The sequence below is a fragment of the Engystomops pustulosus genome, chromosome 7 (assembly GCF_040894005.1).
Source record: "Engystomops pustulosus chromosome 7, aEngPut4.maternal, whole genome shotgun sequence".
In the NCBI taxonomy this organism is placed as follows: domain Eukaryota; kingdom Metazoa; phylum Chordata; class Amphibia; order Anura; family Leptodactylidae; genus Engystomops; species Engystomops pustulosus.
This window is the reverse complement of record NC_092417.1, coordinates 51,741,677-51,758,718: the sequence shown is the minus strand read 5'-3', so window position 1 is coordinate 51,758,718 and position 17,042 is coordinate 51,741,677.

Below are 17,042 nucleotides of genomic sequence, written 5' to 3'. Positions count from 1 at the left end.
CGGTCTTTGCTATGGATATGTGCGTCACTAAGCGCAGAACACAGCGGTCGCAAGTCTCACTACAAATTGCTCAGAATTGGCTAGTACATGCACTGCAGAAAGTACAGCCACCAGCAGATCAACCAGAAATCAAATATATAGAACGCTACTGTAGGCGTAAGTAAGCTGTTTGTATTCTCCTATGGCTATTTTCTAGCCAAGTATCAAAGCACACTACTATGCCAGATGAGATGACACTGAGTTAGTGCCTAATTGAAATCCAACCCCTACTAAATTTTCCCACTTCGGTCTTTGCTATGGATATGTGCGTCACTAAGCGCAGAACACAGCGGTCGCAAGTCTCACTACAAATTGCTCAGAATTGGCTAGTACATGCACTGCAGAAAGTACAGCCACCAGCAGATCAACCAGAAATCAAATATATAGAACGCTACTGTAGGCGTAAGTAAGCTGTTTGTATTCTCCTATGGCTATTTTCTAGCCAAGTATCAAAGCACACTAATATGCCAGATGAGATGACACTGAGTTAGTGCCTAATTGAAATCCAACCCCTACTAAATTTTCCCACTTCGGTCTTTGCTATGGATATGTGTGCCACTAAGAGCTAAACACAACGGTAGCAAGTCCCCCTGCTAATTCCTCACAAAATGGTACTAGATGCAAATTAAAATAAAAAAAGTAGAACGTTATTGTAGCCCTAAGAAGGGCTGTTGGGTTCTTTGAGAATCACTCCTGCCTAACAGTAAGCTAATAGAACACCCTAACGCTTTCCCTGACCAGCAGCAGCTCTCTCCCTAGCGGCATCCAGACACAGAATGATCCGAGCAGCGCGGGCAGCGGCTAGTCTATCCCAGGGTCACCTGATCTGGCCAGCCAACCACTGCTATCGACGTGTAAGGGTACCACGTCATGCTGGGTGGAGTGCAGAGTCTCCTGGCTTGTGATTGGCTCTGTTTCTGGCCGCCAAAAAGCAAAACGGCGGGAGCTGCCATTTTCTCGAGCGGGCAAAGTATTCGTCCGAGCAACGAGCAGTTTCGAGTACCCTAATGCTCGACCGAGCATCAAGCTCGGACGAGCATGTTCGCTCATCTCTAGTGGTCACCCTACAAAACTTCCGCACTAACCTTTATGTTAAAGGAAGTATACCATCTGATTCATAGATTACAGACCTGGAAGTTTATCAATATTTCCTCTGGCTGGAATTCTGGGTTGTTCTCTCTTTCGCTCAGCTCTTATAAGGATAAAGGACCAAGTTTCTCTTTCCTGAGGGACCAGCAGCTCTAAGCGCAAATACCACAGAGGCTGCATCTAGATTGGCTTCAATTAGCCAGCCCCTAACCACTAGACCAGTTCTGAGGTACACTAAACCTACACCGCGAGTGCCCCAGGGGGATCCTTTCACCACATTGTGGCCTCTACCTCTTCTTGCATCTCCCTGCTGGTCCTGATGGGTGTGAATAAGGCCTTTTCCCCTGAACTATACCACCCATGTCATATCCTTTTGCTAGGTGGCACTACAAGTCAGCCACTTAGGTACGAGGGAATCCAGCTACCCCCACACTGCGGTCAGGCACCTGGTGGGTTGATGTGCCTATTTGTTTGGGGGGGGGGGGTTCTACTGATGAGATGTATCTTAGGTGGAATTTGGTCTCTAATGAATTTGCACTTGCGAAAACTCTCCAAAAGCTGCAATCAGCTCTATGCTAATTTGTACACCTGATCAGGGGAAGCCGTGAAGTCACACTTTTCACATTCAGGTGATAATAACGTTGCAAAAAAGAAATGAAATGACAAGCAGAAAGTTTGATACATGTTTGATATGTTAGTTCCCTTCTACACTCGCGGGTGTGATGCGATGGACCTCCGGGCCCGAACGCTGCAAATCGGAACTGAACTGACATGCTGAGTTCAGTTCCGGTTTGCAGCGTTCGGGCTGGGAGATCCAGGCAGCACGCACTCGCGAGTGTAGTAGGGGCCTAAGTGGTGTTAAAAACCTAAATGAAAGATACAGATCTAGAGATCTATAGAGCTAAATGTCCATTTTTTTGGTCATTTTGCGTCCAACAAAGAAAGTCATACATACTAAAAACAGTACTAATAATATGAACCGCTCGCCCTACAAAAAGTAAGTCCTCACTAGCTCCATCGATTAAAAAAATAAAGTTCTGTCTTTTACAAAATAGGGATACAAAAATAAATGTTTATTACAAAATAATACTACTACTATAAATGTTTATCACAAGATAAAACTACATGGCGAAGTTTTGCCTGGGGGATGAAGTTCCCGCCGGATGCATCAAGAGGCTTATGCCTTGTATGCGGCATATATTATATTTTCCCCTATGACTAGTAAACAATGCTGCTTCAGGACTTTCAGTACAATGATTAAACTTTATGTATGGACAACCCCTTTAATCTGAGCTAGGAGGAGAATAGTAAGATATGTATTAGGTTAATAGAACTGGAATTTTTGTATAGGTTCCACCTCTCTGCCAAGCCCCTGCTCACAATGCATTGAATCACGTCAGGTTCCAGTCAGACAGGCTCCTGACAATAGATACTGTATATGTGTCAGGAGAGGTAATTCATGATTATAATACAGAACAGATGACTGGGAGTAGTGGTCAGTTATGCAAGTGAAAGGTAGAGCTGTCCATAGGCGAATCATGAGGAAGATTCCATATTTTAGCCCTAATGAGTTAAATCTAAAAGATTCTCTTCTCCTTTATTTTAAAGATGTTGAGTGTAAAGATGTTGGGTGTATCCTCCATGTAGTGGGGACATGAATGCTGAGGTGCCTAGATTCCTTTAAAAAGGATATTGTATTTATCCGACTACAGAGCTAGGAATGGGTATCACAAAAAGTTTAAAAAATATTTGGCATTTTCTGCACCATTTGCCATGTTGGTGTAAGCAGTCCGTCCTCTCATGTCGTTCCCATTGCATATGCTTTATGACCACTTCACTGGAAGTAAACCAGTTTTGGACTCACATCAGTAAGTGTTGTCATTATGCTCCTTCAACCATGCAACAGCTTAGCACAAGATGAAAGCAAACTCTATTGTTGCACTGCTGAATGCGTCTCCTCCACCCACTAGAAGACTGGCATGTGCTCCTTTGTGTGGTCAGCTTGGCACTGAATAGTTTACATCCTTGTGACTGCTGAGTACTGAGATCAAGTGACCAAAATCATCTGATTCCCCGCTGCTACAGCTGAAACGGAGATGAAACAAGACTTGATAAGGAACTTGGCGAATATGTTCTTCATATCCTTGTAGAAAAGATGCATGACAATGTATTTATATAGAGCCATGCAAAATCCGGGAATTACTTGTAGGGGGATTTAGATACTGCTACTGCCTTTATAATTATGAATTTTCCCTAAAAAAGTGCTTATTGGTCATTTTTGTATGTAGCTATGTGCTGCCATTGGGACACAATACAGTGTAAAGTTTTGATAGACTTCCTGTTCTGCTATTTAGGCAGAATATTTCTCTCAGTCTCTATTTTTGCAGCCTTTATGTGCTTTTTACAGAATGTATTTTTCTCTCTGCAATCCTGTAATGCCTCATAGCTACCTTCACATTTTAGCACCTTAAACACCTTATCTTTCTCGCTTATTGCTTTCCTTACAAGACTAGTTAACCACATTGGCCTTTTCTTGTTCCTCTTATGCTTTTTCCCATATGGTTTGTGTTTCTCACACGTCTTTTTTAGAATATATGAGAAAAAGTCCCATTTTTTTTTGGGGGGGGGCTGTTTTGTCTTTGAGAACATTGTCCAAGTTTATGCCTATAAGATTTAGGCTTAGTTGCTGAAAATTTGCCCTCCTGAAGTTTAGAGTGTTGGTTGCCCCTGCACTGATGCTCTTAGTAAAGCGTAGTACAAAATCAATAACATTATGATCACTATTACCCAGGTTCCCCAACCTGTTATTTTGATACCCTGTCAGGTCTGTTGGTAAGGATAAGGTCCAGCAATGCCCCCCCCCTCTTGCTAGCTCCAGGACTAGTTGCGACAGGTAATTGTCTTTTGTTGTCAACAGTAGTCGTAGTAGTATGGTTTCTATACAGAAAAGTCAATGATTAACCCCATGAATGGATCATATACTCCATCTGCACATCTGCTGAACACACACAGCAGAAATCAGGGTGTGAGTTTCACATTTCTGCTGGGGTAATACACATTGGATGTAATGCTAATGTGTGTACATCAGGGGCGTAACTATAGTGGTAGCTGCAATAGAATGGAGGATGTCCACCCTTATGTACACATTATTTTTACTCTTATTAATTATTTTTACAGTATATGTAATTGATGCATAATAATAATAATAATCTATGCAGCTATTAGCTGTTCATTTTTATTAGGATATTGTTATAGAAGTAAAAAGTATACATCTAAAGAGAAGCACTTAACATTAATTCAAAGAATTCTAGCCTGAAGATACACAAAGATAAAAGGGCAATATTAGATACCTTAACATCATGCAACCCAGAACATCCTGCAAGTTCTATCTTGTTCTTGACTTTATTCCGGGAAGATAAAAAAAATATCTATATTTTACTGATAAATCAATGTAGTCATTGAAATTCACAACCTTCTGGAATGTAATATTGGGCTGAATTGATTTACATATATTAGATTTGATTTAGATTTCAAAATGCAAAAATAAGTTGTCTTTTGGAAATGAATATGGAAGTCAAGTTGGTAAATTAGTTTATCAATTCATTAATATCTGTACTTAACAGCAAGGTGAACACTGCTTTAATAATGTTGAACAATCTAAATAGGAAACAAAAGGTGGAGAATCTTGGGCTTGTTGCTCATTGAATCTTTCATCTTTATAAGGATGGCAGAATAAATGAAAACAGCTTGAGTTGGTTTGATTTTTATTGATTGGCATTAAATCGTAACAACATTTTTCACAAAACAATAGCTTTTGGAATGTAGAACAACTTTGCCTATTATATTGATTACCTATATCCAGTGGTTTCTTCTATGTCCTACCCATTTTAGCCTTATCCTGCAGAAGTTGCTTCTCCTTGGCTGTGCAAATAATCACCATCAGACCATCTTGTAAACAAATTTTTGAATCACAGGTGGAGGTAGGAGAGGAATGTCATGTGATAGTGTTCTCTGGGTGTAGCAGAGATGAGTATGTTCGGTGCTATGGTTGCAGAAGTCATCTACAAAGAATTGTGAGGTACAAGATCTCCCAGGCTCCATCCCATTCTGTGATACTACAGAACTTTCTTTGTCTCTCTCTGCACCTCATGCTGCACCCCTCGCCAACCTTCTACTCAGTACCTTTTGAACAGTGCAGAGAACCTTTTGAACAGTGCAGAGAACCCTTAATTAACCCTTAGTGCTCACATTACACAGAATACACACTTCATGTAACTGTTTTGCTTTTGGTTTCTACTGCTTATTACATGTTCCATGCTCCTCCATGTGATGAAAGCTGCCAGACCAGTCACCATTTAGATTCTGTATGTACAACAGAGATTCTGTATGTACAACAGTGAATTTACTTCTCACTGGATTTGCTACTAAATTACTTAATGAGAAAACACAAGGTATCAAGGGAACTGAGGGAAACCTCGATTGTACTCAACTTCAAGGTACTTCAAGATACAATAAGAAGTTAGTCTCCACCCACTTCATTGCTGGTAAGAAAGATTTTCGCAAGCAGCTGTGCTTTAAAGTTCTCCAAATACCCTACTTCCCCAAAAATAAGACAAACGAAAATAAAACCTAGTGCAATTTTTTTCAACCTTAGAAGACCTAGCGGCAGTCATTGCTACATAAGAAGTTACCTTGTCTTGTCAAGATCATTTTCTTATATTCCACTCACAGGATGTACTGATGTACATGGGGTACACCCGACTTACAGATGACCCCTAGTTACAAGCAGACCTCTGGTAAATAGTAATTTACTGTACTTTAGCCTTAGGCTACAATAAACAGCTGTAACAGTTATCACAGGTGTCTGCAATGAAGCTTTATTGTTAATCCTGGTTCTTATGATAATCCAACAAAAATCCAATAGTTACAGTTATAAAATATACAGTTCCGACTTGCATACAAATTCAACTTAAGAACAAACCTACCTTGTATGTAATCCGGGGACTGCCTGTACAAGCAAGATGACATCATATATGTGTGATCTTCTATATCTGTATTCCCTCTACTCATTGATCAACTTTTTTACTATATACAACCTTTTGTTTTATATGTCACCATATACCAATATAACAGTTTAGCATACCGTATATATTTGTGTATAAGCCGAGTTTTTCAGCACAAAAAATGTGCTGAAAAACCTCTCCTTGGTTTATACACAAGTCAAAATTAAAAAAAACATAATGCTCAGCCTCCAATGGCCCAGCTCCCGATCTTGGGCGCGGTTCCCAGCGGCTCCTCTTCTCTGTTCTTTCTTCTCTAGCCGGCAGAGTCGCGTCCATGCGATCTGCCCGCAGGTGCTCACTATGATGCGGCGGTGTCGCCGCTGATGAAGTCATGTCATATTGTGCCCCGGCCGGCAGATCGCATGGATGTGACTCTGCCGGCTAGAGAAGAAAGAAGAAAGAAGAGGAGCCATCCTTGCCGAAGATCAGGAGCCTCACGGCGAAGATCGGGAGCCGCGCCAAGGATCCGGACACAGGAGGGTGAGTATTAAGTTATACTGTATGGGGGCTGGCTGTATACTACATGGGAGCTGGCTGTATGCTACTTGGGGCTGGCTGTATACTACATGGGACTGGCTGTATACTACTTGGGGCTGGCTGTTTACTACATGGGGCTGGCTGTATACTACATGGGAGCTGGCTGTATGTTACTTGGGGCTGGCTGTATACTACTTGGGGCTGGCTGTATACTACATGGGACTGGCTGTATACTACTTGGGGCTGGCTGTTTACTACATGGGGTTGGCTGTATACTACATGGGGTTGGCTGTATACTACTTGGGGCAGGTTGTATACTACTTGGGGCTGGCTGTATACTACAGGGGCTGTCTTGCTGTATACTACATTGGGGCTGTCTGGCTGTATACTACATGGGGGCTGGCTAGCTGTATACTACACCCTCGGCTTATACTCGAGTCAATAGGTTTTCCCAGTTTTTGGTGGTAAAATTAGGGGTCTCGGCTTACACTCGGGTTGGCTTATACTCGAGTATGTATACACTGTACATGTAATGTATTTCAGCCCATTCAATACTTTACTTTTTTGTGCAACCTATATGTTCAAATTTTACATGGACCCATAAGCGTTATGCTCATTAATCTGTGTACCTATTTATAGTCCATTTATCTGTACTAACTTAGCCATAGTATGTATAGTTTATTTATGCCTGCCATGTATGTACCTGGCATTTACATTCGATCCATATGTGATGTTTCTATATATCTTCTTAATACTTATATCCTTCTATGTATTTTATTGTTGACATGAATATCTTTAAATAAAAAAATATTTTTTTGTTCATAAATACGAGGATGGGTAAAATAGAGTCACAAGAAATTCTTTATGGAAAACAGATGGTTATGCTGTATATTTATAAATATTGATATTTTTGTTCACCAATAAGTGTGACTATTTGTTTATGGAAAAATAATGCATCTCCTAAAAATAAGACCTAGTGCATCTTTAGGATAAAAAATTATAAACTACTGTCTTATTTTAGGGGAAAACTGTAGCAGGCAGATTTTTATAAGGCCCAATTTGAAAATGCGAAATTTTCTATGACTTTCCCAGCATCTGTGCAAGCTCGTTGTGTAAAATGACTCCCACTAGAATGAAACAGTTTGTTTTGTATATTTGGGTCATACAATAACCCCATGTAGTAATCAAAAAAGTATCTTAAATGAAATCTAAAGGCATATTAAAACCGTGACACTAACTCATAAAGCCAGGCACTGTGACTCTTTTCTATTAAATTTTTAAATTGCTAATGATTCTCAAGGGCTCTGGGGGTGTTTCAGTGCTGTAGGTTCACAGGCTGTTACAATGAGCAGAGCAGGTCCCCCCCCCCCCTGCACTTCCTACTGCTGCTAGATTACACAGGAAGCGGAAGGGAGCAGTTGGGTTTGACATGTTCTGCTCCCAAGTGCCATTAAGGCTCATTAGCATAATTATAAAAGTTTTAGAAGGAAGGATGCCATGGATAACAAATATAAGAAGATCACCGTCACAGTGCCTGGATCTATGAGTACTTCTCCATGGTGTAACATTGGATGAATTTTGATGGTATATTTTCTTTAAATAACCTACATAATACTACTATTTAGAGTCTACATAATACTGAAATTTAGTCCCTAAACAATATGATATAAACATTACCATGGGGTTTGATTTTCTCCTATAATACACACATTTCATATGCCATGATAAATTATTATCACAGCTTCAAAAGTGGTTAGATGTTGAGCCCCTCTGAGCCTTGTTGGGTTACATGGCAACTAGAGGTCCAAAATGGGTCCCCAGAAATAAAAATTAGTTTTAAATATACAGGCAGTCTCCGGGTTACATACAAGATAGGTTCTGTAGGTTTGTTCTTAAGTTCAGTTTGTATGTAAGTCGAAACTGTATATTTTATTATTGTAGATCCAGACAAAATTTTTTTGCCCCAGTGACAATTGGACTTGAAAAATTTTTTGCTGTAATTGGACCAAGGATTATCATAAAAGCTTCATTACAGACACCTTACAGCTGATCATTGCAGTCTGGGACTATAGTAACATCCAGAGAACTTCACCAGAGGTCACAGAGGGCAGAGTGGTCCCTCTTTAACTATGGCTCGTTTGTAAGTCGATTGTCCTTAAGTAGGGGACCGTCTGTATATCCCACACGGTTATCACTATTAGAAACAGCAGAAATGCTAGAATTGTTGTTTTGAACAATTCTAGCATTTCTGCTGTTTACAACAAAAACTAACTATAAAGTTATAAAAAAAAAAATTGTAAATGGTAGTAATATAAAATATAGTTTATCTGCAAATCACAAACCTCCCCTGACCCAAGCAATATTTTGAAAGTCATACAATTTAAGTTGTTTCATTTTAAAATGCTTGACTGATTTGCTTTATGGTCTAAATGAATTTACTCCGGTTGTTCCATGTGTTCCAAGAGCCGTAAAATGGGCTTCATTTTTTTGGTGAATTAATTTACAAAAACGACAGTGTTAGAACAGTGTGAGTCATTATTCCACCTGACCACTAAATAACAGGGATGTGCTGTTAAGATCACAACTAGGTTAACCAGGCAACAATTAGATGGAACATACTGGTACCAAAGTACTCACATCAGACACGGATGAATGGCTTAATGACTGAGTCATTTTATTATTACACCTTCACATTCCAGGATCTAGAATACGTATACAGGCTTGTTGCACCTTTTAATGCTTTTAACTAATAGTAATAATTTTTATAATGGCTACTCTGGGGGAAAAATGCAATGTAACAACAGTTTTTTGTTGGTGTGGGCAGTGGCGTAACTAGAAGCTGATGGGCCCCATTACAAAGTCTGTGCCAGGCCCCCGACTATAATGTATGGTTTATAGTAATAGTCTTCTCATATGGGAAAGTGACACCGTAAGGGCCTCCTAAACCTCTTGGGCCCGGGTGCGATCGCAACCTCTGCACCCCCTCAAGTTACGCCCCTGGTTGTGGGTTGGTGTATGGTTTGGATATCTGTCACAGAATTGTAGTATCTTTATAACACAGCACCTATCACTATTATGTGAATATGGTGTATCTGTAAGTTTCATTTTGACATAAATACAAACTTGGTAAGGTAACTTGATGATCTATTGTCTTATAGCTATATTATCCATACAATCAAATTATTATATTTTTATTGTACATGTGATCATGTGGTTAATTCTACTAGCAGGAAGTTCCAGCAAAATCTCAAGTTTGAATCAATATCCATCAGCAACATCGAAGGAATGAATCACCTGCTGATCATCGAATGTAAGCAAATAAATGGCTCTGAATCCTGGGAATCACAGTGCTTTGTATATATCCTAGCACCTTAAAGTATAAGCAGCGCGTAATGTTGGCATGGCACTTCTGTGATGGAGAAGAGGACATGTTATCTCATTTTTATCACTGGTGCAAGACAACAGCCAAGACTTTATCCCCTTTAAGGCTTAAAGAGGATCTCACAAAAAGTCATAAACATAAAGTAAAGAAACCATGATACTCTGTGCCTTAGCCATGGTGCACTGTGCCTGAGCCATGGTGTGTTGTGCCTGAACCATGGTACACTATGCCTGAGCCATGGTGCACTGTGTCTGAGCCAAGGTGTTCTGAGCCTAAGCCAAGGTACACTGAGCCATGGTGCTCTGTGCCTCAGTCATGGTGCTCTGTGCCTGAGCTATGATGTGACATGCCTGAGCTGCTTAGATGGTCATTCAGAATTTATTTGTCGGCTCTTAATTGTACATAATGTCAGAGTTTTGCACTTTACTGCTACAAAATGCAATGTAAAATTGCATTTCTGGGGTTCTCTGTTCAGACAATCTATTATCACTGGCCACATCACATGCTGTGAGTGTTGCTGGCCTCTTAGAAGTGGTCACAGCCAATGTGAGGCTTTGTTATTAAGCCGTGTTATGGTGGGCTGTCATCATGTGCAGCTCATTATATAAAGTGCTAGATTTGGGCTGTATATTTAGGAGTGTTTTCTATCTTGAGGCAATTATTTCTTTTTGAAGAGGAACATGCAGTTCTTCATGATCATGCCAAAGTGTGGCTCAGCTCCCAGTCTTCAGAAAAAAGATAATCCTAACCATCACGTATGCAATTGTGTCAAAGTGAACTCATTCCACTGTTCAGCCTCCAGATACTCTGGCAAGGGTTCAGTCATTCGAATCCCAGGCTATACATACACAGAAAGATTCATATGTGGGAGATAGCCGCATGGACTGTGTTCCCTGATCCGTTTTAGGAGCCCATTGTCTTCAATCCAAGTGTTTTTTTTCAGCCAAAGTCCCTTTTTACCCCTATTTTTTAGATTTACTTAATTCAATAAAGTGCACCTTTAGCTAATATAAAAACATGACCAAGCTGTGCAGTTGTAACTCAACCACCCTAGGGTGATAGACACAAGGCATCAATACTTAGGGTAATGACTGGGTTTGACTTTTTTGAGCCTGGCCATTACAAACTGTCTCAAAAGGCACTAAATATGTCTATTTCCACAATATTTGGTCACAGAAGGTGAATCTACAATGATACATACAGCAGAACTATACATCATGGTTTGCAGGAAAAAAAATGCATATTATTTATCTCCTCTGTTACTAAAGCACTCGGCCGTGCTCGAGTGTGCACGCTATGGATGATGAGCGCTCCCTCAATGAGCACTGTCATGGTGCACTGCTCATTGGCTATATCTCAAGAGCAGAAGGAGGATGACGTAACTAGAGAGGGGGAAGGTTTTGGCGTATCAGCGACTGGGAGGAGGTTGAGTAGCTTGTCTGTATACCCAAGCTCCCCTGCCCCCTTGATTGGATCTTAAGTAACAGAGGGGATATATAAAGGTCTTTTTTTTAGAAGAATGGAGGCTCTAATCCCATGGATTGGAACATGTATGAAGGAAACTAAAAGGCACTGGGGCTTATTTACTAAGGGTCCGCGGATGTACTTTAGCACCGTTTTTGGGTTTTGCATGGCTTTGACAGGTATTTACAGGGGATTGTGGCGTACGCAATCGGATTGTGGCGCAGCTGCGCTGGCTTTTATGTGACAGAAATCGGCGGGCGGACTGAGCGCGGGATTTAACTTTCAAATTGTGTTGAAGACAATGCACTTACATACACCAGGAAGAGGAAGGTGAACTCCATCAGCGGGGCGGGGAAGCGACACATGCAGGATATCGCACAATCTTAGTGATTTGCGGTAGAGTGCATTATCGTCGGACAATGCACTTTCTGTGAACTCCTCCAGACAGGTAAGTATATGTGCCCCACTGAGTGTGGTTTGGTGGTGGGGATTGTGGTGACATGTTTCCTTAAAATGGCCTCATACGAAATATAACCCATCTCAATAAAACAAGCCCTGATGATAACTGTTGACTAAACATTGTTATTTTTAGAATGTAGGGATATAATTACTAATTAAACAAAAAGGAAATCTACCATCCGGAATCTACTAACTAAGGTAGATCTGATGGTAGAGTCCTGTTTCTATAGTCTTCCCTACACTGTCTTAAGCTAATACTTTTACCTTGTCTAACTAACTCAGATCTTTATCTTCGTAATTTGCAAATTAGCGTTTTGTAGTTTAAAAGCCATCTATTCAATTATACTTTGCTAAAAGATCCAGATGTAAAGTGTAATAATTCATATAGACCAAGAGCGGCTGATCCGCAGCAAAATTCTATTGTTGAAATGATTACAACTTGATGCCAATGATATCCAAATCTCCATTTTCCCAGTGAGCAGCTGTTAAATTTGGGACTATTCAATGGGCTATCAACTTTTTCTACAAAGATCCTATACTACTTTCATTATCTCTTTAACTTAATTATACTCCAATGGGTCTGGATCAGCAAATACATGAAATATTCAGAAAAGTGCATATAGCTCGCTAATCCAAAGCAAATTATGGGTTATTTTAACCATCCCCAATCTGCCAAAATGACTTGTAACAACAAAGCCCCTATTATCAGAATCAGAGGGCCTATGTTCTGCCAGCCTTTGGACACACAGCTCAGACCATTTCTGAGCTAGCAGCGCTCTGTGCATTTGTAGCAAATTATACATTCAGGTTTAAGTCATTTTGTAGATATAAATAATACTTGTCCAGCCACATTGTTTCAAGGCGATTAGGAAACACAAATAATTTTTGAATTTAATGCCAAGTTATGGGTGTTACCACTCTGTGATAATTATATTGGAGCCAGAGGAATGGCTTACACATGCCTAGGGATAAGTTCAGAACTGTTCATGAACAGCTACAGATTCTACTGACAACAAATATCATATGTCGTTTGGGGGACTATTAGTTTAGTAAATGTGCACAATTTTTTAAAATTTATACCTCAACTTTCAACAAATTTTGCTGAAGTGAGCAATTCAGTGTTTGGAGTAGCAGTTTCTGGTCTTTATGTGACTTGGTATCTTAATTTTAGCAGTTTAGATCTATGAAGTCTTTCAGTTCACTATATGGACCTAGCTGCTGTAACTCACCGATCCCCACTCTTCACCCCAGTGTGACCTTCTGGCCACCCCCCAGCCTAGGGACCCAGGAGAGAGGATGGTGAGAGTTAGAGTAAGAGGATCGACCTTTCTCTGATAATATAGTTTACTAAGTTTCTTATGTTTACTTGAACTGGTGATTTATGCAGATTTTTTTTTTTAAAAAGGGAACCTGTCATGAGGATTTAATATTTTTACCTAATGAAAGGTTCAAATTGTCTATGTAATACTGACCCCCAACCTGCTTTTATAATTAAGGTTCCTTGTTCCATTCACCTGCTGGCAAACTGCATCGAGTCATGTGGGCGTCGGTTGGAATCCCCAAAGTCATCGAGTCATTGAGTCATCCTCACAGATGTTTTTGCTCTAGTCCTCTTCTGCATTTACTTTCTTAGCCAGTAGTAGATTACTTCTCCTGTGCCTACAAAGTGCCTACAAATTAGACCAGAGGATGATCCATACTCTCTTCTTCAACCCTCCATAGCCACCAAACACAGCTTTCATGCTAAATTTGCTGGGAAGAGCAGTTACCTGACCATGTTGACATATGCATTTTGGCTGCATGATGAACTTGCATTGTATTGTCCAGCATCATAAGCTACCTTCCTCTACCAAGAGGAGACCTCCTAGCATGACTCTTCCTTAGCCCATGACTCCTCCATCAGATAATTTTAATAAAGCATCCAAAGTTCTTTTTCAGAGTAATGAATATAGTGTTGGAGGACATCATTGTGTTCCTGCCACCATTCTGGATAACTGATTGATGGCAGTCTGGGAATAAATTTTCACTTTTCTTATGATCACATGCAGATTTCCCAGATGAAAGTGATAAACATAACATATTATTTAAAGAGCCAGAGGCTCTTGTCACATAGGGGCCATGAGAATAGCATGTGTGGAGGGATGTTGTGGCGTCCAAATAGCTTTGAGCCTTGTTACTCTGAATAGCAGGATAAAACTTTTTGATTTGTAACCACATGCATTCTTGTGGCTCCATATGCTTATGTCACTGCTGGATTCTCAATAGATTTAAATTGTTAATTTTTTTCTTTATGTTGTAGAAGAATATTACATATTGCCCCATCACGTCTTATCCTCTGCAATCTAAAGAGTTCCATGTGAGAGAGAGTTATACGTAATTGTGGTAACCACATTGCTGGTCTTGTGTTAGATGTGTTCTGGCCATTCCTTTGAGTAATGGGGCATAGAATTTACAATTATCAGGATGTAATTCACCATATCATACATAATGACATCCAAATAACAAGATAACAAAGTTTCTCCTTGCAGTTGTCATAAATGTCCTCATAAAGTCCTCGCGGAATGCCAAAGGTCTCATAACAGAGCAGGACCATGTTTAAATAACTTCAAATGACCATTATTAACACATGGTGGTTATATTCTCTAAATGTCAGGTATTAGTGGCAGCACCTTCAGTGGGCACTGTCCTACATGCAACCTCTGAAAGGGGACCTGTCAGTAAATTTCACCTGATAAACCACTACCAGTATGTTGTCATGTAACATTACACCTTCCAGATCATTTTTATTACATGACCCAGTGTTGTCGGCATCATCCAGAAAATCCGTTTTGAAGTGAGATGTAAATTGGTTGTATAAAGTCAAGGAGGTGGAGAGTTTAGGACTAAAGTCAAGCTCTTCCATCCCCTCTGCTGTATTTGACATAATGTACCAAGCTAGTTAGTGATGATCTTGAAAATAAGGACATTAAAGTAGATTTTCTGGATGATGCCACTGCTCTGGGCCACCGAAGAAACATGATCTGAAGGTGTTAATCTGCCTCACAGTATATTGGTAGTGGTTTATTTGATCAGATTCTGCTGACAGGTTCCCTTTAAGTAGCATACACATATGACTACAAAAATAAGCACAGCAATATCACAGGAATAATGTACACTGTGACATCACTGGGATAATATACACAGTGATGTCACAGTACAGACAGGGATGTATTTGCCACTAGGCACTGTGGACATGGTGATGCATTTTGCCCAATGCATCTCAAAACACAATACAAACTCATCATGTAGTGCAGCCTGAAGCAGTTTTTAAAGCCAGCTGTGGATCATAGGAGAGATTACCTAGAGGACAGCCGGTTCTCCTAATCTTTCCTATCCACCTTTGTTTTTGTTTTTGAAACTCTGAATACATATCCTATTGATACATTGCAGTCGTTGGATGCATATGTAAGATAGCATCTAAGTGAGTAGAGGGTTATATACAGAGCCAGTGTTCTTTAGTGTCCAAAATAGCCCTAACAGGTTCCCTTTAAGAAGAGCATCTGTTATTATATCAGAATATACATCCAAGGTGAAGTGGTGAATCTATTTCATGAAACAATGAAGAATATTGTAGAAATCAGCAAAAGTTTACATGTCAGAGCAAGAAAAGCGTGTAATGAATTCCTGGAAGATTTCCTTGATGAAGATAAATTGTAACTGTACAATCATATGTTTTGGATGCCCTCTAGTGTTCTCACAAAGGATTGATATAACTCGAAGCTGGAGAAACTGCAGTGGTCTCTAATTTTTGGCTCTTCTGCTTTTGAAGAAATACAAGTACCAGTTCCTTGTGTGCTGACATTTCTGAAGATCACCTGGTTAGAGCAGTGATTTTCAACCTTTTTTGAGCCGCGGCACACTTTTTATACTTAGAAAATCCTGGGGCACACCACCAACCAAAATAGCACAAAATTACACTAAAACAGTCATAAAAGGCCTCCCTTTACTAATAAAAAAAACCCTAGTGGCCTCCCTTTACTAATTAAAACCTCTAGCGGCCTCCCTTTACTAATTAAAAGACCCGAGCGGCCTCCCTTTACTAATTAAAAGACCCTAACGGCCTCCCTTTACTAATTAAGAGCCCCTAGCGGCCTCCCTTTACTAATTAAGGGACCCTAGCGGCCTCCCTTTACTAATTAAGGGACCCTAGCGGCCTCCCTTTACTAATTAAGGGACCCTAGCGGCCTCCCTTTACTAATTAAGGGACCCTAGCGGCCTCCCTTTACTAATTAAGAGCCCCTAGCGGCCTCCCTTTACTAATAAAAAGTCCCTAGCTGCCTCACTTTACTAATAAAATGCCCCTAGCGGCCTCCCTTTACTAATAAAAAGTCCCTAGCGACCTCCCTTTACTAATAAAAAGTCCCTAGCTCCCTCACTTTACTAATAAAATGCCCCTAGCGGCCTCCCTTTACTAATAAAAAGCCCCTAGCGGCCTCCCTTTACTAATAAAAAGTTCCTAGCAGCCTCCCTTTACTAATAAAAAGGCCCTAGCTGCCTCCCTTTACTAATAAAAAGGCCCTAGCTGCCTCCCTTTACTAATAAAAACCTCTAGCGGCCTCCCTTTACTAATTAAGAGCCCCTAGAGGCCTCCCTTTACAAATTAAGAGCCCGTCGCGGCCTCTCTTTACTAGTTAAAAGGCCCTAGAGCCCCCCTTTACTAATTAAAAGGCCCTAGAGCCCCCCTTCACTAATTAAAAGGCCCTAGAGGCCTCCCTTACTAATTAAAAGGCCCCAGAGGCCTCCCTTTTCTAATTAAAAGGCCCTAAAGGCCTCCCTTAACAAATAAAAAGCCCCAGACTACCTTTACTAATAAAAAAAAGACCCTAGATGCCTTCCCTATACAAATAATAACCCTATATACTTACCCTTGATGTCTTCTTCCACGTACCTTCACTCCTAATGGCGATCCGCCCACCTTCTGTAGCTCCTGCACCGCGCGCCTCTGGTCACGTGACTTACGCGACTTGACGTCAGGTCGCGTCAGTCACGTGACATGGGCCGCGCGGTGCAGGAGCTACAGAAGATGGGCG